We start from the raw sequence: 23,260 nt of genomic DNA, 5'->3' as shown, positions 1-23,260 counted from the left end.
GAGTCAAACTGGACTTTGCAAGTCTTGTTTTGTCCTCTTGATGCTATTTCTACCACTTTAAAGACTCTGTTTTTTCTAAATACTGTGGTGTTTGTGTTTTTTTTTTTTGTGTGGGGTTTTTTTTTTTTTTTTGGTAGGGATCAAATACTTTGTCTTGAATGTGAGTTTACCTTGTGATTGTACCATGAATTTCAAAAGCAATTCCTGAAAATTAACAGTGGCACCTGGAAAGGGCAGTTTTATTACTGGCATTACAGTACCTGAATAATTAAAAAAAATTTTGCTTCTTTGGTAAGTGAGTATTGTAATAGAAAAGGAATTTAATTTGAAAATTCATGTGTATAAAGTCAATGTTAGGTTTTAAGAAATACTATATTAATGAAAATATTTGAGCATTCAGGAGTGGCTTTCACTGGTATCCCCAAAAATGACTAGTGTATGAATTTATTTCAGTTTCCAGAATGGTGTACACTGATAAGATGTGAGATAAGAAAAGGGTCTAAGCCAGTTTAATTTTATGCAGACTCTCCATAGTTTTGGGAACAAACTGTAATTACAAAATACGAAGATAATGCTTTCATGAGATAAGAGCTGAAAAATTGGATAAACCTGTGTAAATTGTTTTGGTACAGATAGTGGCTTGAGAGCCAGGGAAGTAAAATCCTTTCTTAACCTGGAAAGAGAATAAATGTTTAGACTAGTTTCAAAAATATTCTGGACACTGGCATTGTTTTAATGAGGATCATTTGTGGGTTGCTGTTTCTAGCATTAGGTGAACCATTTCACTGTGACTGTACTCTACTGGGAAATGACCTTCTTACCAGTGTTTTACAGCTGGATGCTTTTTGTACCCCTCAGTGAAACCTTTTACAGACTTCCCCAAAAGCTGTATGTGTTGATTGTATTTATTGTATTTCTAGTTAAATCCACCCGTTTATCTCTGTCCCACCTGGAAGGAGAGGGCAGGAGTAGTTTCACATACTCTATCAGAAAGCCATGACCTCTGCCTGCTGGGCCCCAAGGCAGAGTCCAGCTGCCAAATGAGCTGTGTCTCTATAATGTACCCTTACCTGGAAGTTGGCATGGGAAGCGCTGGAATTCTGGGCTGCTGGGATTTATTTGTCTTGATCTGGCCACTTCTGGGGTTATGGATGCCGCTGGAGGACAAGAGCTGGAGCCTGCTGAGAGCATTGGGTATGTGTATGTATGCTGCAAAATCACTGAGGTTTTTTAAGGCAGGATCAACTTTCTAGCTTAAGAGCAGGGACCATCTGGAGGCAGTGAAATGGCTGACCAGCATTTCATTTTATTGTCATTGTTCAGCCTATGACCACTTGTGGTTTACATTGAATACGTTTCCTGCTACCCGGTATCTGAAAAAGCTAGTTTCCTACAGGGTTTTCTCAGCATTGATCCCTACACTTGTTAAACCCTACAGGCACAGTACATTTATTTTTACAACATGCCCATGAGGAGGGAGTATTTTGTGAATCAAAAAATTAGGCAAAAACTAAAACTCACAACAATGTTAATGAGCATTTTTTATTGCTTGTTGTATTTCCCTGGTAAAAAAAAGCATGCTAAGCTTATTTCTCAAATACAGGATTTTAGTTTATCTGAGTGAAAGCTGTATCTTGGTTTATAGGTGGGGTAACACTTAAGACTTGTCCTATCAGCAGTCTTCTGTACAAACCTGTGCTTGCTTTTGCACACTCAGCTGGGCAGATCTAGCTGCAAGCTGAACATACTGTGCTCTCTCCTGGGCATAGATAGAACATCTTGGGATGCAGGTGAAGTGACTGCAGGTCTGCTGGTGCATATGGATTATGCTGTTTTCCCGCATGGATGATTTAGCACACAGAGGGTTCGGTATTGACATTTCTGGCATATCTGTAACATCTTTGTTAAAATGCTGATCAGGCAGCAGACACGGTTCCTAGTAATTATTTATAGTAGCTTTATTCAGTTCTATTGCCCTTTCCTATAGCTGAGAAAATAGAAGGATCAACTTTACTTTTATTCTCTACCTTACTCTCCTGCTCTATAGGTGGGCTAGTATTTTTTTTCTTTTCACAGTATAATTTAGGTATAATTATCTTAGGCATTTAGAGAAAGTGGGGTTCTTTGACCATGTAAGCAGTATGTGTAAAGTGAATTCAATGAAAGGTGGGGGCAGCTTTTCCTCTGAAGCTTCTGCCTGCAGGATTTACTGTCGTGAGTGGTATACCTTAACTTGCCTTGCCAGTGTCATATCCCTAAGGGATGCTTTCTGGATCTCTCCGTTGTGTCCTTGCCATTAGCTATGTCATCGTCCACAAGCAGCTGCATTGACAAAAAAGCATCATTTGAAGTGACTGGCAAAATGTGCTTTATGCTGCTTAGGAGCAAGAAGAGGCTTCGACACATGCTTCCCTGATTGTCTCTTTCCCTTTACATTACAGGATAAAAATTGGGTAGCAGCCAGGGGTCTGAAACTCACTGAAGTCCCAGGCCCAGTTGTTTTACTTACTTAGCACTTGTCAAAATACTTAAAATTTTGCTGCTGAGGCTGACAGTAGCCTTTTCACCTGCTAATGCTTGGGAATTGTGATTTCTGGGAGAGCAGCTCCTTTCTTCTCTGGCAAGCTCTGCTGCGGGGCTGGTTTGGGCAGACAAGTGTCTGAACCTGCCACAGTCCCTGGGGAAGCCTGGAAACTTAGATGAGAAAGTGGCTTTTAAGTAGCAGCTTGTTTGTACCTCCTCCCAGGAACTGAAGGCTTGGGATCTAGTGTCTGATTACCCTGGGGCTGGAAACTTTAGCTGTCTGCTGGATACCCTGGCTATTTGGTAAAGGATTGATGTAACTACTCCTGTTGCAAGCGGATTAGAGATGCTTTGTGTTTCCTGCCTTTTCCCTTAACTCTCATTCAGTGTCTGCTGCACCTGGGTGGGCTTAAATGTCATGAAAAGTGCTTATGCAGTCAAAAGAGAGGAGAGCAGATTTCTTTCTATCATCATTCCAGATATGTATTCTGTCTGGGCTGTTCAGGGAACATGGGCAATTATATAAACTAGGTTCAACCTGTGGGTTCATCCTGAAGGCCAGCATCTTTAAATTTTTAATATTGGATGAAGTGATTTCATTTATGGTTTTTAACAGAGCAGAAAAGTAACTGAATCATATTAAACTCTTTAGTCTCACACTCTTTTTAATCCCATTGTAAGTCTGTTTCATCCTGATAGCACTTTAAAAACCTTCCTTGCTTGGGAAGCATGGACACAGTTTTGCTCTTTAGTTGTTTTTGCTGCATTTCCCATTTCTTTAGAAAACAGTTGAGAAGTTACTATGCAAAAATGGCACATACTTCAATTGCTCCCCTCTAGCATTTGTTTCTGTTGACTGTAGGTGTTAAAGTGAGTGTTAGGTCTGTCTTGAGCTGCTGATGGATGGGACAGTGCCACGTGGACTCTGAGGACAGGGCAAGCCGATCACCTGCCTTCCTGTGAATCTTCACCAGAACTGTCCAAATTCCATCTCAAAGTCCAAGTGAGCCTCTGCTACACCCCCCTCAGCAGCTGCAGAGGATGCAGGGAGTAGTTAGGAGACAACTCTGCTTGCCTTCAGAGTCCTGTTGTGCATGCTTTTATGCCAGCACTGCAGTGCTTTTTCTGTGACTCATTTGGACTATTTGGGCACATGGGCTGCAGCTGACAAAGTGTATGGCAGCAGATGACTCTGCAGTTGCATGCAAGCTAATTTTGCTTGAGTCAGCTAGATCCATACCCCAACTCCTTCCAGGTGCCCAGAAAGAAAACGGGACATTTCCCATGATGGGAAAGAATATGTCAGTGTCCAGTAGCATAGAAAAATATGGGCTGTGTCCTGCTTTGCCTCAGAGCAGTTGGGAGTTTGGGCATCTGTTGTGCTGTCACAAGGCCAGAAATTCAGACGCTCTTCACGGTGTTAACAGGAGAGCTAAAAAACCTGAGTATTTTCCCTTTCTTCCATCTTTTCTGTCATGGTCAATTTGTTCTTACTTGAGAAATCAGGAAGTGTGAACACAGGAATTTAAGTGCTATTTTATGCTACTGTTACACCTGATAATCTAAAAGCACTAATTCTTATGTAGGTAAATAGCTTGCTTGGCAGCAAAGGCACAGCAGTGAAAAACATCGTACTCTGGTATGAACTGCTTTTTTGACTAGGCTCATGGTGAGTTTGGAGGAGATGCAATTGAAAAAAAAGGAGTGTATTTTTACTTGTAATTAGAACAAGCAGATAGGTAAATTATTCAAAGAAAATAAACATGAACTGCATTGCATGAGGTACTTGCAAAGTAGTCCTGCATGTTCCCTCGTCATACACTCCTGTGCTATTGTTCTTTGATTCTCTTCTCCATTTTTCAATACTGGTTCTTTTTCAGCAGCTTACTTTCTTTTAATTAGCTTGCTGGGATATTGTTTTGGTTGCTCCCATTTTTATCCTCGAGTATACTGATATTTTGCCTTTCACCATGCACAGTAGGACCTCAATCTGACTGTTACCACTCTATGTGCCTTTTATTATTGATTCATATAGAATTGGAATGAAATCCTCAAGAGTGCTTCAGCATTTGATTTTCTTAAAATCCAGTGCTGCTCTGAAACCAGCTTCCAGCTCTTCAGTTATCTGAATTTGGTAAGCTTTTGAAAATTAGCAACTACTTTCCATATTTGTCTGTTTTCAGTCAGCTTGTTCTAATTGATGCTGAATGTATTCTCGTGTGGTTGTATCCTTTCCTTTCTGGATTAAACTATCCTCTACAGTTAGAATATTTTAGATTATCCATATAAATGCAGAGCATATATTTTGATAGGTGCTTTGCTAGCCAGGGCATGATACTTGCTGTTTCATGCTCAAGTTGTAGCTTACCCCAGGGTTTGTGACAGATGTGTTCACAGCACAAAGGTGTTGGTGGGCTCCTGAAGTCAAGTGCTCCCAATGACAGCTTATTTCCCACTTTTTTTCAGTCCCTGGTTAGATTAAATACTTGACCACCCCAGAAGTCATTTTAAGAAACGTGTTTTTGTAGCTAAACCAAAGTAGATAATGAAAAAGTTGTGAGGACACTGTGGTGGCTGCTAACCTGTAATTACTCAAACAAAATGTGTTAAGCAAGCCTCATTTATATCTAAAAATATATAAAGGAGCTACTCAGATAATATCTGATGTTGCTGTTTGTTAAGCTTTCTGTGTACTTAAAGAGAAATTGCTGTGTTCAGCTGAGCTATTGACTCGGTAGATTTTACTATGTGAAAGACAACTGAAAATGCTACCTTTTCTATCAAAGGCATCCACTCAGAGGTCAAAACCATGTGAAATTCATGAGCAGAATGCTATGAGTATACTGGTTAGGTGGGATTTTTCAGCTGAAGAAAAACCAGGAGTGGTGAAGGAGAAGGAGAAGTTTAGTGCCAGTGGTGTGGGGTGGGCAGTGCCTCTCTGGTGTGGTCTGAAGTGGGGGGCAGACCCAGAAGGGGCTCTGGACCAGGGGGCATCTGCTGGGGCCAGTTCTAGATGGAGTCCATGGAATGGGCTGAAGATGCTGCTCTAAGTGTTGCTGAATTTCTGGAAAGCCCCCAGCAAGGCCAGGGAGCTTTGGAGAGAACATATTTGCTTTGCTTCTGCTCTCGCTTGTCTTCCCTTCAGCTCAGTATTTACTACTTGGCATGCATCTCCTCCCTGCCCATCAGTCCCTGCCATTTCAGTAGCTGGAATTTAAGAAGTAGTAACAAATTAGTTTGCCCCTTTGTGATTTTTAGTCTGAATTTACATTTGTTTGTTACTTCATCCCAGTGAGGGAAGAAGACGTTTAACAGAGAGAGTAACCCTCTGGAGCACAAGTAGCTTCAGTAATAACCCTCCCATTTCAAAAAGTAAAAAATGTGCCTAAGACCACTATGTAATATTAGAGTTTGTAATTTCTGTAAACATGATGGGCAATTTATATTAACTTGATTTAATACAGCTGTTGACTGACAGGAATAGTGAGGGGATCCCTTAGGAAATTTTATAGTCATGGGGGAATAGAGAGAACACAAGAGCTTTAGAGTCTGCAGTGTGGTAGTGCTGATGTACACAAATCCAGGCATTTATCTGGGAAGTTATATAATTGGCCTAAAACAGGAATTTCAGAAAATTAAGTTTCTTCTGTTATTAGTGTGACTGAGGGCAGGAAGTGAGATTTTGGGGTCATCTGAAACAAGTGGGTGTTAGATTGTTGCAACACCTGTGTTGTGTAACTGGAGGAATATTAGACCAGTTTATATAAAGAGAGTAAAAAGGTTCTGAACTCAGCTCTGCAGCACTGTCATGTAATGCTATACCATAAATAATTTTTCAAAGCATAGCTGAGGACCAAATTGAAGATTGAAGGAAGAGCTGAACTCTAAATTATAGTTCCTAAGGAGCAATTGCACTTTCTTGAAATGTGGAAGTCTTTATATTTGTTAATCTCAGTGACTGAATATTTTAATGGAACAGTGACTATAATGGCAAAGATATAGCTGGTTGGTGTGAATTCCTTTGGTTGCAGAAGCAAAGTAGGAATTTGTGTCCATATGTTTACTCCCATGGCTTTTCCAAAAGCTCTGAGAGAAGGATGATGAGCCCTCCTGAAAAAGCACTGCCTGCAGTTAGGCATGCCTCTGTGCCTGAGCTTATGCAGGCCACAAAAATGATCAGAGGGCTGGAGCACCTCTCTTAGGAAGACAGGCTAAGGGAGTTGGGGTTGTTCAGCCTGGAGAAGGGAAGGCTCTGGGGGGGACCTTATAGCGACCTTCCAATACCTGAAAGGGGCCTATAAGAAGGCTGGGGAAGACTTGTTCACAAGGGCGTGTAACAATAGTACAAGGGGTAATGGTTTTAAGCTAAAAAAGGGTAGATTTAGGTTGGATATTAGGAAAAAGTTCTTAAATATGAGAGTTACCAATCACTGGAACAGAGAGGTGGTGGAGGCCCTGTCCCTGGAGACAATGAAGGTCAGGCTTGATGGGGCTCTGAGCAATCTGGTCTGTTTGAAGATGTCCCTGCTTACTGAAGGTAGGGTTGGACTAGATGACCTTCAGAGGTCTCTTGCAACCCAGTACATTCGCGGATTCTATAAAAAAAGACCTTTCTTTGTTAGTGCTTGCTCCTTGCTGTATTTGATAGTTGCTAGTAACTGATTTTTGGTTTGATTAGGACACTGCTTATACTTACTGAGTTTATGGGTTATGAGTGTCCAAAGCTGGAGCTCAAACTCAATAAACTCCAGGTTTGGACATTCAGAAGCAAGTAGGGCACAGAGCAAGAAGGCATTGCACCCTGAAAGGCAAAATAAAGAGTGGGTAGGGCTACTTCAGCCATGCATTTGTGATAATTACAAGAATGACTTTATGACAACTGAGGTAAAACTGATTGACTAGTATTTGCCAGGCCAGCCATGGAAAGGACTTGAGATGAGCTTTTAAACCTGATGAGTCAGAAACCTTGGATACAGGAAACCCCCATGTTTTGATTTTCAGAGGTGTATTGTGTATTACAAAGGCTGAAGAAGGGTTCCATCATGTCACAGTTTAAAGATACATGAGAAATGACATCTCACTGCTTGCCCAAGCTGGCATACTTAAATCTTTTGCTAACTGTTGGGTCAAAGTTGACCACTTTCCTGTAGGAGGTGACTGGTGCAGATGGTGAGAGGACTGCTGAATAGTCATGATAGCAGAGTTTGTTAGCCATGAGGTTTATATTAGCAAATGAGCATCCTACACTATGACCCAGCTGCTTTTTGTTTTAAATGTGCCTGACTGGAAAAAAATTGGTGGTGTATTAGGAATGTGATGAATTTCCCTTGTCTAGTTGAATAAGATGCTCAGATCAGTTATTTTTTGGTCTGAGGAGTAGGATTTCTCCAAAGTACAACTGCTGAGCTAAGCAAGTCTTCTGGTGCTGGATTAATTCCAGTTTGCGTGACCTGTCCGGAGATATTAGAAGAATTAGTAGCAGAGCATTAGAAGGGATGGTAGCACAATCCGTGTGACTGTGTCAGAGAGGCCCTGGATGCTCTTAGGACTTCTGTCTGCTGCTTTTCTACTGAATCAGGCTATGGGAGTATGAGGATCGCTGTGGTTATTTTTGTATGAAGAGGACTGAAAAATGATACAACAATTTTGCCCTTAATTTGGGCTGTATTGCACTCCTATTAAATTGAAAACAAAAGACTTGTTGACATTTTTGCCTCCCTCTCCTCAAATTCATGAGTTACAAAATGGTGTGGAGCTCAGGGAACTGACAGCTGGTGGTTTTCTGATGTGGGAGATTTGAGGAATATATGTGTGGGTGTAATGATATGAGGCAGCCTCTTCGTACAACCCCTTGGTGATGTGCTGTATACTCTTGTTATACATAGTGCCAAAATAGACAGTAATCCTCTTATGTGGGATTGTGAGGCAAGTTATAATAGAGCACAAGTCAGTGTCATCAGTTTAGAGTAGTTTTTTTGATAAACATACTTGTCATTTGTATCTCCCTAGATTCCACAGTACTTCTTGAATTTCCTATTTCCTAAGTTCTTCTCTCCAGCTGCACATGTTAATGTTTCACAATTGTGATGTCATCTGCAGTCAAGGTCTTTCTATTAATCTTTCAAATTGATGCACTTGCTTTAGAAAGGTCACAAAGATTTTGAGTTTTATAATTCAATTTATAATTCATTTCCTAATACAAAAAATTCAGATGAAGAAAAGTGGTAAGATCACTTAGTCTGCACTGAACGTTTCAACTGTTGTATGAGGCACCCTGAAAAGATCTGAAGCAATCAGAGTTACTATCTGCAGGCTGTTCATCCCATTTGGAAAACATGAAGTTGGCTGCTTTGCAGCAGGGCAAGCACAATAAGTGTGTACTGGAGGAGAGAAGCAATTAGCTCTACAGCAAGTGCAGTCAGAGCAGCAAGGAAGGTCTGGAGGCATTTAATTAATACTAATGCTTTTGTGCTTATGAAGGCCAGAACCATGAAAGGTTACTGCTGCCTTGGTCTTGTGGTTCTCAAGCCTGGCATCTAATGAGCTTTAGATTCAGAAAAGCTTTACAGATAAGTTAATAAATCACAAGGTACTATAGGCACATTCACATTCCCCCAGAAGATAATGAGGTGCACCTCATGTTGAATGGGATCAGGGTCCAACCTGTAAAAATTTTTCATTTTTAAACAGGTAACAAGTCATTTTGGGATATTTGTACCAAATTTATTTAAGTGATCTAAAATAATAAAAATACATGTTGTTTAATAAAAAATTCTTAAGTTGCCAAACCAGTTAGGGAAAAATAAAAGGTTCTATTTTCCATCGTGAAAACAGTTTAGGCACAGGTGTCACTTTTATTAATCTGAGTTTGATGACAAAAGTACTTTTGATGGAAAAATGTTTAGCCATCAGTGTATACTTACTTGCATAGCTTGACATTTTGAGATGCATTTTTGCTCTTCAATTCTTAGTTCTTACAATTCATTTCAAATTCCATTCATTCCTGGGTGGCAAATACAAGTAACATCCCATTTGGTTTGAAGACCACACTCTGTGAACTTTTCTTTCTCCTGTTTTCATGCAGTATGTCATTCAAGATGTATTTAGACTCCAGTAGCCTGGAGAGTACAATTTTTTCCATTTGCTCCCACTGAGAATACCTGCTCTGTGCCTTTAGGCTTACCTGTTTTGCCATTTTGTAAAGTGGTTCCCTGATGGGTTTCAGAAGTGTGCACTAATAAAAGGATGATCTCTGTGATGATTTCCTCTGTGTGCAGGAGCACTAATATAATCCAGTTTGAGTTGTAATCACAGACAGTTTGGAGAACGGCAGGGGGCCTTTGGCAGGCTTTTCAGTTTTGCTTAGAGATCACCCGTGTTTAACTAACCCTATGTCACCTCTTCTACCAGTGCTTATCCATACAAACAACTGCATTGTTCAATTTTTCTACAACTCCTTGAAGTTGTGAGATGGAGTTCCGTCTCTTCTCCCCAGTAACAAGTGATAGGACGAGAGGAAACAGCCTCAAGTTACACCATGGGAGGTGGTGCATATTAGAAGACTTCTTCACTGAAAGGGTTATCAAACACTTGAATAGGCTGCCCAGGGAAGTGATTGAATCACCATCCCTGAGTGTGTTTATGTGGTGTTTGGGAATATGGTTTAGGCACTGGATTTGGTAGCATTGGGTTAATGGTTAGCAGAGTTAGGTTGTGGTTTGGTTAGGACTTAGATCTTAAAAGTCTTATCCAACCAGAACGATTCTGTGATTCTGTGATTTTGGGAGCGAGCTTCCGTATCACATTGCGTTTATTATATTGTTGTATTATGCTGATTGCCTTTTTCTACATACATTCAGATTTTAATGGTTGGACTCAGTGTCTAACTTAAAGGTCTTCTCCGACCAAAATGGTTCTGTGATTCTATGATTTTGCAGGTACTGTGTCATTAAAGCATTCGTATTGCACGTAGCTGTATGGTCCAACAGTTGCAGGCCAAGGTAATTCCTTTCTCCAAGGAATAAATAAAAAGCGTTGGATTAGAGTCACAATGTTTGATGATGGTTTTTGTCACAAGAAAAAAGCTGAACAAAACCATTTGGATTTTCTTATTCTGAGGGATTTTTAGGTGTGTAGCACTTCATTTCCTTAGTCATCTGGGACTGAATGTTTTTAGTACCATGGTAACAGTTTACAGATCTAGTAATTTAACCAAAGGAGCGGAATTCTGGATTACGGGCTTTTGTATACCCGTAATAGCATTGATACGCTGTGAATATGATGTCAAAAGAAGGGTTAGTGTTAACCTGAATCAGATATGGAAGCTATTTTCCTTGTCCCTTGGTTTTTGCCAGCCTGCAGCTGTATTTTCCTGTGGGGGTGATGGCTGTGCTGCCTGGGGGAGGGCTCCCACTGCCAGGCTTCTTTCCCTTGGGGGTAGGTGCCTGCTGCTGCTGCTGCTTCCCTCCGTTCAAGGATTTTGTGACTGCAGCGTGGGTTGGATCTCCTGCTGCTGTGACATTAACCAACACCCTTGCCACCACTGGCAGGGCCAGCTTCATCCCCAGATCCACGCCATCCTGTAGCTTGCCCATGGCTGACCCGCAGGCTGCCTGCCGTGCCTTCTCTGGCGGCCAGAAGAGAAGCAGCTGCAGCAAACATCTCAGCTTTTAATAACTGCCTGAAACTTTGGCTCCTTGAGTCATAGACTCTCATGGAACGAGGAGTGTTTAGCTAAGTAGCTCATATATTTTTAGTATTTTGGAAGAGAGGCTTTCTCTTTAATAGCTTATTTGGAATTATGACTTCCTCATTGGACATTTTTCATTGGAATATTTTCTCTGCAGGTTTTTTCCCGTGTTATTGTGCATGTTTGAGGCTCTCTGTAGGCAACAGTACATTATCCATTGATACGCTTCTATTACACACTTGTAAATAGAAATTTTCAAGGTAATGTTGTAGTTAATAGGAACACATTATGCATTACTGTGGTGCTTGTGTAGAATAGTAGCGAAATGTATAAACCTGTTACGTTTAATGCAATATTTGATATTTAAGATAAATAATAACATAAAAAAAATAATTATAGCCATTTGTCACCCCCCATAATAGGCATGCTGCCTTGCTTTCCTCTGCAATAGTTTTTCTCCCAGCATCTTGCACAGACAAGCAGATATTGCCTCAGGATGCTGCTAAACTCACCTTGTTCTCCCTTATCTCAAACATTTCCTTCTTGTTTATGAAAACCAGAAGAAAATAAATTAATGCCGAAGTGTCTGTACAGTAGTTTTGTTTCATTTAATTTCATTTATTAATTTGAAATGCAGGAGAAGTAATAGTGTTCATTCTTTAAGATTAAAACTTAACTGTTAGACCTTCCTTTACATCTTTTCCAACACATATATTTGAAATTGTATTTTTTTACATGGTGACAGCCACAGCCTGAAGCGTGGAAGAGCTGTGATACAGGTGACTGGCAGGAGGACTTCGGGGAAGTCTGCAGTTGGAGAGGAAAACAAACAGACCAGTCAATAGTGATAGCTACAATATTTTAGAATTGTTGTAAATGTTTGTTTCCCAGACAAAATCTCGTCAGAAATGGAAGCCTTCTATTTTTCTTTTGTTTTGAGTGGAATAAAATATCAACAGTAAAGACTGCACGTGAAGTGTATGACTCGGGTCAGCTTACTGAATAAGGAGTTGGTAAATAGTTGTTGCCCAAATCAACATTCCTGTTTTCCACCTGAAAGTCTTCAGGATGTTCCTGAAACTGGACAATAAGGAGAGAAAGCCATTTTCTAATTTTCTTATTCCCGTATCAATCTGAAGACATTTTATTCGTTTCTGTGGATTATTTTTTTTTTCTTATATCAATGTGAAGGAGAACATAGTGTGATCCAAGCTTTTTACTTTTGTTTTTTAGGCCAATGCAAATGGTTTATTTTTTAGTTTATCTGCTGAGCCAGCTCTATGATTTAAACGTTAAGTATTTTCTGTGCTTTTATGAAAACTAAAATAAATAATAAAATATACTGTTAAACAAAATATTCTCTTTCTGGACACTTACAAGGTACAGCTGAAATTAAGGGACGGATGACTTCCCAAAAAAGACTAGGGAATGCAGTGTCCATCAGCTGCCAGCTAAATATCCCAAAGATAAAGAGTCCGGACTGGCACCTCTGAAATGCTTCTCCTGTGGAAAAGGAGAAGCCCCCTGTTAGAGTTTTCTACACATTGTTTCACATGTGTGAAACTGGCAAGTAATACTTTAATTTGGTTATTCAGCTATATTTGCTAAGAACAAATGTCTGGTTCTGCTCTCTTATCTCAGTGTTTCACTGGAGTGTTTTGATCTTGTAGTTGCTAAGTTTCCCCAACAGTTTTAGTGTTTGATAAGCATAATGCTGTGTTACTATCATTTATCGGTTTTGAAAGGAACATGAGTGGTTTATTATATGAGTTAGCAGATGGCAAGTTAACTGCGCTTGATCCAGCAAGAGTCTTGGTTCTGTAGGTATGTTGCTGGCTCAGAAGATCTTGGCAAAGCAGTGAGCAAAGCAGTAGTAGCTGTGCTGTTTGGGGGCACAGATGGGGCAGATGTGACATTTTTGGCAAGGGTCTGCACAGTTATAGGGGCTAGAATCGGCCTGTAGGCAAGGGCATGTCATTCCAGTACAACATACGGTGACCTCAGTGATGTAACAGGTGAGCTGCTGGATTGAGGAGAGAGGAAATTATGGCAAGAGGTAAATCCTAATGTTTGATTCCTGTATTCTGTGTATGGGTGTTACCATCATGTACTTTATAAAACAGCTGAAGCACTTCGCCTGTAAAAGAGGTAACAGTAGATGAACATCTGCGTTTCTCCAGAGTTCTGCAAAAACCCTTTTTTAACTTGTTCTGTTTTGCCTGAGCCATTTGTGGTCTGAATGTAGTGTGAGCACTGATGGCCAAAGTAGACTTGTAATCTGTGGATGTTTTTAAAAATTGATTGTAGACATGCGATTTAGATTAAGGATAGGAATTTGTCAGGTACAGTTATCTGTGTAATAATAAAAAAATATGGATCTAAGCATGTTATAGATATTTCATATAACATTTTAATTCAAGGGATTGTGGTAACCAGAGAGATTTGTGTTCTTAAGGGAAATGTTTTATTGTAGATTGTATTTTTATTTACGGAATTTATTGTAAGAGTTCTAGTGTTCTCACATTTTATTATTTTAACACTCATATAGTTTATTTTTTTTTACAAGAGACAAAACTAAGGCTTTCACTGCAACTTCAGGGATGTGTTTATGAGTGCTATATTGAGAGTCAAACTGTACTGTCATAGATTAATCTCATGACAATATAGTTTGCTAAAATTACCAGTACAATGGATTCAAATTGCAGTTAAGTGTAACATGCAATATGAAAATGTGTTACATGCTTTATATTTGCTCTTTGAAGGTGTTGGGAATGGTTCATCAGCTCAGAACAGAAGGAGTGCTAGATGTTTACAGTTTCTGGTGATTGTAATTTTTACTCTCTTTCTCTGCCTGTGACCTGTGTGCTTCCTCTTTGTTTTTTTGGCAATTTATCAGTATGAATCTGAAAATGTAGTTAAGGTTCCAGCACTGTGTGAAGATAGCTCTCTTCTGTCATATGTTGAAAAAACTCCCATAGAGTGAAAAGATGCCAGATTGATTTTCATTTGACTTGGAAAAGCCCTGGCAGCAGCAGAGACCACTGTTAATACTTGCAGTCATGGTTATACCAAGTAAATCCAGTATTATTCTTTGAGGACTTCCCTGTCAATCTGTCTTGGTCAGAATAATTTGTTAACTGAGGTTAAGATTTTCCAAGGAGCACAAGGAAATCGAGGGACCCAACTTCCATTGAATTTCAGTGAAATTTAGGGCTCAAATTTAATTTTATTTATAAACATAACCTAAAGTTTCAACAAAGAACTCGCTTGTGGTGAACTGATTGAAAGCTGTGACAGTTTGCGGATTGTGTACTTAAGCATAATCTTCCAATTGAATTTTCCTACTGTAGATAACATAAAAAAAAGTTCCCTATGAGAAGGGATGTAAATGGACAATGACACTGTAAGAAAAGAGTCACTGTATTGCTTGAGTAAGCAAAATCTCAGTGATAAAATATATTTTATTTTCATTGGTATGTAATACCTTATCTCCTAAGCCTGGCTGGGCAGTTTTTCTGTGTTCAGGCATCAGTACCATCTCCTGTTTTCCTGGGTAGTTCTTGCTCTTCAGTGCTCTCAGGGTCAGCCTCACAGAGAGGATTGCCCCACGATGGCTCAGGACAGCCTGGAGATTCCCTCGCTGTCACAGCTGGTACCAAGGCCACACATTCTGAGGTTACCTCTGCTAAATGCTCAACTAATACACTGATAAATTATGTAAAGGGCACAGGGCCAGCTCTGGTCTTTCTTGTACCTGGAGATGTCTCCAGGCAGCATGGTCAGTAACAAAAGGTGAAGATGTTTGTCTCTTGGCATATTTCTTTGCAAGGAATGATGACTGTTTCTACAAGATACACCGCGTGATAGAAAACAACAGAGTTTGTGGGATAATTTTGTGTTTTATTGGGCCAGAAAGGGCTGTTATGTTAATTTACTCTGGCATCTGTGTAGAATCAGGTTTCATTACAGTGTTATCTCTATGCAAAGCTTTATTTGTATAAAACCATTTGCCTTAAAACGAACCACTCACTGTTACAGAGAGTCTACTACATCCTTTGGAATATAATGCAGTTAATTATCCTCTTAGAAAAAGTTACTGTTATGAAAATGTGCATAAAGTTGGCTGAAAGTCGTTTGTACGTAGCCTCTAGCCACCGTATTTTTCATTTCTGTTTCCTAAATGTGAAAGCATCTTTTACTATTGGAGATTAACAATATGCTCAATAATCTGCTAATATAAGTAGTTGAGAAACAAAGCTGTCATGTCTAATTCTGCTTACAGAAGAGAAAAGGAAACAGAATGAACAGTCTTTATTTAAAAACAATGCAGACTAAATGAAAGTATATTGGACAATTTCCCCAAAACATGTCAGCTGAATAATTACAGTATCTAATTAGTGAAAGTAACTATAGCTGATTTAAAATTTTTCAGTTTATGTAAATCAACCATGTATGTTTTGAAATATCTTGGAAGGGTCCATGTCATATAAGTAATTTCTTCTTGGAAATGCTAATGCTGCAAGTCAGTAGTACTTCTAGATTTTATTAACATGTTAACATATCTTACTGTGACTGAGAATGAGCTGCAAATGGAACCTTAAATCACAGTGACAATTTATATGTTAAAAATGAAGGAAAATTTGATTATAATGTTACCATTAAGGAGAACCTTTTGTAAGAGTAATTACCTTTTCAATGCTACAGTTGATGTTTAAACTGCCATTTAGTAGCACTGATAAAGGTATTCTAATGATTTTGCTCTGGCAAATTAGGATTCAATTAAATATTGATTTTTGGGATATATAGATTTAATATTTTTTCATGTAGAAACATTTACTTTTTATAAAGTTGAAATATTTAACTTAAATAGCATTAGTTTGACCTTTGTGTAGAAATACAGGTTAGCATTTAAAAAAATCAAGTTCTTTTTATTTGACACATAGACAATACCAAACCAAACCATGTAAAACATATTATCTAAAAATGTCAGACCAAAATATTTTCATAATTTTTAATTTATTATTGACTTTACTTGACAATATCTGCTTTTCCCTGTGAGACTTACATTCTTTCTTTCAGGACCCTAACTAAAGGGTCTAAGCAATCTGTCTAAGCAATCATATGTATTAATAGAATTCGTTTTTTACTAACAAATGGCATCTCTGGTGGTTTTCTGTCCAAAGCAAAAATATGTATGAATTTCCTTCCTTTTGGTTTCTTATAAAACTGTATTCTTCTCTTTCTCCCATGACTCTCTGAGATCTCAATTTCATTTTCATAGAGTCATAGAATGGTTTGGGTTGGAAGGAACATTAAAGATCAACTAGTTCCAACCCCCCTGCCATGGGCAGGGACACCTCCCACTAGACCAGGTTGCTCCAAGTCCCATCCACCCTGGCCTTGAACACTTAAGGGGTGGGGCATCCACAACTTCCCTTGGCAACCTGTTCCATTTTTTTGGTGAATTTCTTGTATAGCTCTTGACAATTCACAGTCCCTGATCTGTTTGGTTTAGCAGGGCCTTTTCAGGGATCAGCAGCAGCAGCTCCCTGCTTCTGTGTCTTGTTTCATGGGTCTGTAACAAGAGTGCCAGGGTCATTTGGGCACAATTTGTTTCTCTATGGGGCATCCGTTAGCGCTTAAACTGCGAGAAGGAAGGAGGTGCTGCAGCATTTCTTGCTGGCATTTCTCCATAGGCTGGCATGTTTACAAAAGGGTGAAAATAACTCCCTAACTGAAGGTTATTTCTTCTTTAATTCAGGGTATTAAATCCCAGGAGTCTTTTGGTTCAATGAACTCAAATCAGGGCCTAGAAGTTCGCAGTGGTCCTGGTATTTGCTGTTGCCACAGAGATATCCAGAAGTTTCTTCTGCTTTGCTGATACTAAAGTCATGTGGTCCATGGTCAGGTTTGTCATGGCCTGGGTTCCCTGCAACACCTGTTACTCAGATAATACCAATTTAAGACCTGGCTATTGAAACCTGATTATTGAAGATCTGGCTAAGCACCATTTCCTTCTAGGTGATTTTACTTCTCCTGCCCTAGTGGAAGTTGTGCAAAGAGCCATTAAAACCATTTTGCTGTTGCATCAAAACCAAAAGCTTTTCTGTTGTGGACAGGGGTGGAGAAGGCAGAGGAAGCCAGTCGTTTTCATTATCCATCTGTCATTGATAAGAAAACTGTGTTTGAATGTTGAAATAATTAATTTTGGTGCTGCAGCAAAAAACTGCTGTCTCCAAGCAGAATATGGAGTTGAATGAACTCTTATGTCTGTCTTAGGATCCCACTATGGAGAGACAGAGAATGAGACGCCCCTACCCAGAACCCAAAGCTCAAGGTTTTTTTTCCAGAAACAAACACTTCAGCATAATTCTAATTTCATGAAAAGGCCCAAACCGCGTTTGTTCCTATGAGAATAAAGAGCAAATTTTGAAACTTTGGAAGTGTTCATAGAATGATGTTTTTGTCCTATAGCCAAAATTAATAGCCTCTGCTATTTATAACTGTTACACATGGATGGGAATGTTTTTCTTACTCTTTGACCTATAATAATATTTTCAATATGCTTTCAAATGTAGCTATATGGCTCTGCATTTCACTTTGCCTATTTATTTATTTATTTGAGACTATTGCAGCTTTCAGCCTTTTTGAATGTAGAAAAATAACTTATTTAGCAACTCAGTACATGTTAATATAACTAACAGGGTCATCTGCAAATTACTGGAATAATGTTCTTTTGCTTACAGGCAGATTTTCAGTCAGATATGAGTAATGAACTGTAATTCCTGTTGTTTCGGGTGAAATATGAAAATGTAAGTGAAATTTACAAAGAAAACAAGAAAAAATGCTGTTTGGCTTGCCCTTTTTTTTTGCAATCTATTCATGAGAGGTAGTCAAGGAAAAAATGATCACCGACATTTTCAATAATTAACCTGTGCCTCCTAGGCAGAAACCAATTTTTGAAAGGAAGTTCATTCTGAGAGAACATGATTAAAATAATTTCCCCCTTTACTTCTTCGTTCCGTTGTCTTGTGGTGGGACAAAGTATAAGTGACTATATATAGAAATTCTTTGACCATTAGCACCTAACCTTTCCTTTCAGTATGTATTTGGTCTATCTCCATTTCTTCCTCACAGTTTCTTTCCCAGGCACAAAATATCTAGTTTTGGATAATGAAAAGTACACAAAATGTGTGTCAGATGTGCCTCTGAAAATCATATTTATGTGTGCCATTACCTGGTTTGTGCACAATAGCTAGTAAACCCAGATCCATAGACATTAGGTGTTTAATGTTCATAGGCTTTGCTAAGGAACTGGTATTTATTCCTGGTTCTTCCTGATGATACATGATGGCATACACCAGGCTCTTCTCTTGCTTTTCGTCCAAGAAGAAAGTTGTCCCAGCAAAAAGAAACAAGAAGACCTGAATGATACATTCCTGCCTGCTTATGCTGTTGTACTGCTTGAACATGGTATAAAATTAGGACGGATACAAATATTCGGAAATATTTTTCAGGGCCAGGTTCTGCTAGTCTTGTAGCTATGGACCTGGGCTTCTTAATTGCAAATTTAAATTCACAAGATTGCAAAAGATTTTGTTCCCTTTCTTTCATTTGATTATTCATTAATCTACCTGGTGAGGACTGCTCGAAGGCCAAATTTTAGCTTTCACTGCTTGGTATTTTTCAGTTACGATAACCTAGAGAAAAGGGGATGAGATGCAAATGGACGACTCAGCCTTACTCCAGTTCAGTTAGAAGTAATATTAAAGAAATTAAAATGAGTTTTAAGAACTTGAGATTGACAGAGTCTGTACCTGGGGATAGTCCCCACTGAAAACTAAATGTGTATGTGCCTTCCAACTGCCAAACCATTAAAAAAAACAAATCCAAGCAATTAAAAGACAGAGGTGAGATATTCCCATTTGACATGACTTAACGGAAGGAATGGCTATGAATCAAGAGGCTGCTCCAGTATGTCTTAAAGACAGCCAACAGCATCAGTGTCCTCTTAGGATTAGGAAAATCACTGAGGAAAAGGACAGGAGTGCCAAATCCTGCCTGCCTTGTGAGCGTAGCCCCACTAACTTACAGGATCCTACTAGTGTGAGTGATGACTTCACTACCTCGGATTTAGCTTTCAGCCTTTGGATGAATGGGAAATAAGAGAATGGAATTATCTATCTAGTTATTTCTTGGATTTGGGATACTACAGGCTTTGAAAATAATTTGGAGTAGTAGTTTGCCTAGGATTCAGGTCAGTGGTTATATAGTAGGTAATTTTTTTTGTGGAAATGAACATTATGCTTACGTTTCATTGAAGGTAACTTAGGGATGCTGACAGATAAAAAATTCAGAAGGGTCTGAGGAGTCACACAATAGGTATTTACAGTGTCTCTGCCTAATCCCAATAGTTAAAAGGTATTCACAAAAGAAAATGTCTTCAAGCAACATGCTCTTTTGGAAAGTCAGGGTTTAGGAAACTCACAGCTAGTGACCTTCTTGTGGTATGTTAAGTTGTCTGATGTTTATCATACAATGTACTGAAGGAGACTTGAAAAGCTTGAAGATAAAATGTGGAGCTTTCTTTGAGAACTGTTGTTCAGAAAACAACAGCCAAGAGCAGTTCATCTTTGGACATTCTTACTGTGTCAGCACAAGTACCACATCCATCTGTCAGAGAGCTAAATTTCAGTAACAGTGCATTGCCAGATCAAAATTTTCTGTGTGTGGAAAAATCCCCTAAATTTAAGGACAGTTTTCATTGCTGTCATATTAATGCATTTAAGCAGTTGTCGACACTTCTGTTTTTAAAAAGCATTTATTGAGGGGACTAGCGCCTCTTAGTCCATGGAAAGAATGTCAGAGTATCTTTCTTTTCAGTATCCAGTTGCCCCTTGAGTTTCTACTTCCACAGTTCTCAGTTTTTAAGAATAAAGAAATAAAGGCTCCATTTTAAGCACTGGAGTAGTTTTTCATTGGGCAATCTTTTCTTAAGCTGAGTATCTCTAAGAATGAAATAACATGATACAAGTGCAAGCCTTTCTTCTTTGGTATTTTCATTGTTTTAGGGTCTTGGATTGGATGCACTCACCTGTAACCTAAAAACAAGTGATGAATCCTGTGAAATTTTAATTGAAGATGAGTTGTTTGCTAGGTGCTGTGGCTCTGCAGCATAGCAAGTGACTTGGGCAGCACTGCAGTGACAGTGTGTATGAGAAGCAGACTTTGGGATAGGCAACCTATTTTAGCTGATTTTGTTTGGGTTTATTTTCCTGTTTTTTTTGTGACATTAAAATTGAATCCTGTGAAAATGATAGTAGTGTTTTAAAATAAGACCAAAAATGGAGAATACAAAGCATAAAGCTGTTTAGCTGTTTAAGCCAGGGAATGATACCTAATTTGTTCCAAATGATGTATTAGTAATAAATCTGTAAGACAAAAATAAAAATATAACAGTTTTCTTCTGACATTGGCAAGTCACTGGATGTATTTGTATATAATTAAACTGTCAGCATTTTTAATGAAGTCATAGGCTGGACCATTTGTTTTAGTTTGCATGGTAGACATATATGATTATGCTTTGGTTATGCTTCTCTATAAATTTGTCTCCTGTATCTGTAGCATCTGTTTGTGGAAATAGTCATAATATATTCTGTAGAAAGATCAAGGGAGGCCACTAGAATAGTTTTGCTGCTCTTTTATTGTTATGTGTGGAGCACTGGATGTGAAGAGACTTTTAAAGTCATGGTGATACTAATGCGTATTGAAAGGAAATTATTTAAAGATTTGATCTGTACGTTCTTATCTGAACTGCAGTAATGCTCAAAGCATTGTTTTTTTTCTGAGCAAATAACCACATTAAAGAAAAAACCCTAAAGCATGTATAGATAGGCCTCATTGTGTGTTTATGAAGAAAAGAAGGAAGTGAACTGATTTCCTGACTTAAAAGCTTTTGAGAAGTCTGCCTGACTTCTGCTCACAACTCCTCTCAGTTTTGTGTCCTCAGCCTCAGAAGGCTCGTTAAACCTTATATTTTTTTTTGGGTACCTTCTGTATGGGCGAATTTAGACAGTGTGAGGTAAATACACCTTTATGAATGAGAGCAATGTCCCTTTGAAAGCTGCTTTATGTTTATCCCTTGATATCCCATCTACCGTGCTGGGACATGAGAGGAATAGGGGAGAGCTGAGGCACGTTCCCCATTGAGACCTCTGCCCGTCAGCTTTGTTCTATGGGGAAGCTGAAACCTGCTGTGTACCCTAGAGAAACATCCTGCTGCTTATTCTCTAGTGACAACATAGCTCAGCTTTCCAAGGAAATGTGCTGCAGCAGGACTAGAGAGGATGCTGTGTTACCATAGCATGGTGGTGCTTCTGCTTACAGAATCCCAGACAGAAACTTCTGTAATTGTCTCTTTTTTCGTGCAGCCCCTAAATCTCCTGACATATAAAGAGACAGACAGACTTATATAAAGTTCATCTTGCCATGTCTGTTAAAGCTCACTCCTCAGATTGCAGACAGGTAATCTATAAGCACAAATATTTCACTAGTGTTTTCTTCGTTGTTTGTATTCTCCCTTATGCTGTTCTTTCAGGATTAGTGTTGCTCAGCAGGTAGGACACTGAGTTGTTGCTTTAATGAACTAAATTATACTCCTGGTCTTTCCATTCTACTCCATGACTATAGGGAGTATATCTTCTGTATCTTTTATGCTGATGACAGTTAAGTTTTGGAGTGAACATTTGAAATCTACATATATAAAGTATTATACTTCTTCATCACTAAAAAGAATCTTGCAAAATCTACTAAAATTGCCATACTCTTCTGTCAGGGAAAAAACATGCATATATAAAGATATATTAAAAAATACATATAAATACAAATACATAGGAGGGGCATCCACAACTCTTTTGGGCAACCTGTTCCATTGTCTCACCACGCTCATAGAAAAGAATTTCTTCCTGATGTCTAACCTAAATCCAGTCTCTTTCAGCTTAAAACCATCCCTGCTTGTCCTATCACTATAAGCCCTTATAAAAAGTTCTTACCCAGCTTTTTGTATGCCCCTTAAGGTACTGGAAGGCCACTATAAGGTCTTCACGGAGCCTTCTCTTCTCCAGGCTGAATAGCTCCATCTCTCAGCCTGTCTCCATGGGAGAGGTGTTCCAGCCCTTTGATCATCTTCGTGATCCTCATCTGGACTCACTCCAACAGCTCCATGTCCTTCTTATGTTGGGGGCTACTGAACTGGACAAAGTACTCCAGGTGGGGTCTCATGAGATCAGAGTAGAGGGGCAGAATCATCCCCCCTGACCTGCTGGCCATGCTTCTTTTGATGCAGCTCAGGGTGCACTTGGCTTTCTGGGCTGCAAGTGCACATTGCTGGCCCATCTCTCAAACCTGTCAGTGTCCCTTTGGATGGCCTCCCTTCCCTCCAGTGTGTTGACCACACCACACAGTTGGCAAACTTGCACACTTGCTGAGAATGCACTCAGTCACACACTATATATATACACGCACGTATATAAAATCTCCAGAATGCACTGTAGCTTTTGCAGGATTTTTCAAATTCTAAACTTTCACTGAAAACAGAATAAAGGTCAAATTCTGCTTGCCTTATACATGTATGAAATGAACAGTTGTACTATGGTGATGTGCTGCCAAGATTTGAATAACGGGGTCTTTCAGAAATGTTCCTCCTTGTCCAGTGATATGCTCTGTGTGGTGACATGTGTGTGCACACAGAGGATACGAAATGCACCGAGCATTATATGCCTTTGTTTTTACTTTTTAAACCGGAGTTGCCTTTTTAGAACCCAGAAGCAAGACACTTTGATCATTGTTTTAAATCCAGTATTAGTCTGATGCTAAGTTGGAATATTTTACTTTGTTCTTTGGTCTATTACACAATTTTTATCCTTTGCATTTCTGCTTGCTTACCTTACAGTTTTTCTATTTATGTATTAAATTTTATTTTGATTCAAAGGAAATGTTGCAAAATATGAAAAATACTGTCAAATTTAAGTAGAATTTCCATCCAAAACA

The 23,260-nt window shown here is 39.0% G+C and overlaps 1 protein-coding gene across 1 annotated transcript in view; it reads left to right on the top strand.

Moving 5' to 3' along the window:
- The window catches only part of SLCO5A1 (solute carrier organic anion transporter family member 5A1), a 73,593-nt gene that overhangs the window by 5,688 nt on the left and 44,645 nt on the right, over positions 1-23,260 (top strand). The gene's annotated exons all lie outside the window — the stretch shown is intronic.

Source organism: Apus apus, chromosome 2 (assembly GCF_020740795.1).
Source record: "Apus apus isolate bApuApu2 chromosome 2, bApuApu2.pri.cur, whole genome shotgun sequence".
Taxonomy (NCBI): domain Eukaryota; kingdom Metazoa; phylum Chordata; class Aves; order Apodiformes; family Apodidae; genus Apus; species Apus apus.
Note: the sequence above shows the minus strand (reverse complement) of the source record. Positions and strands in the feature narration are given on the sequence as shown.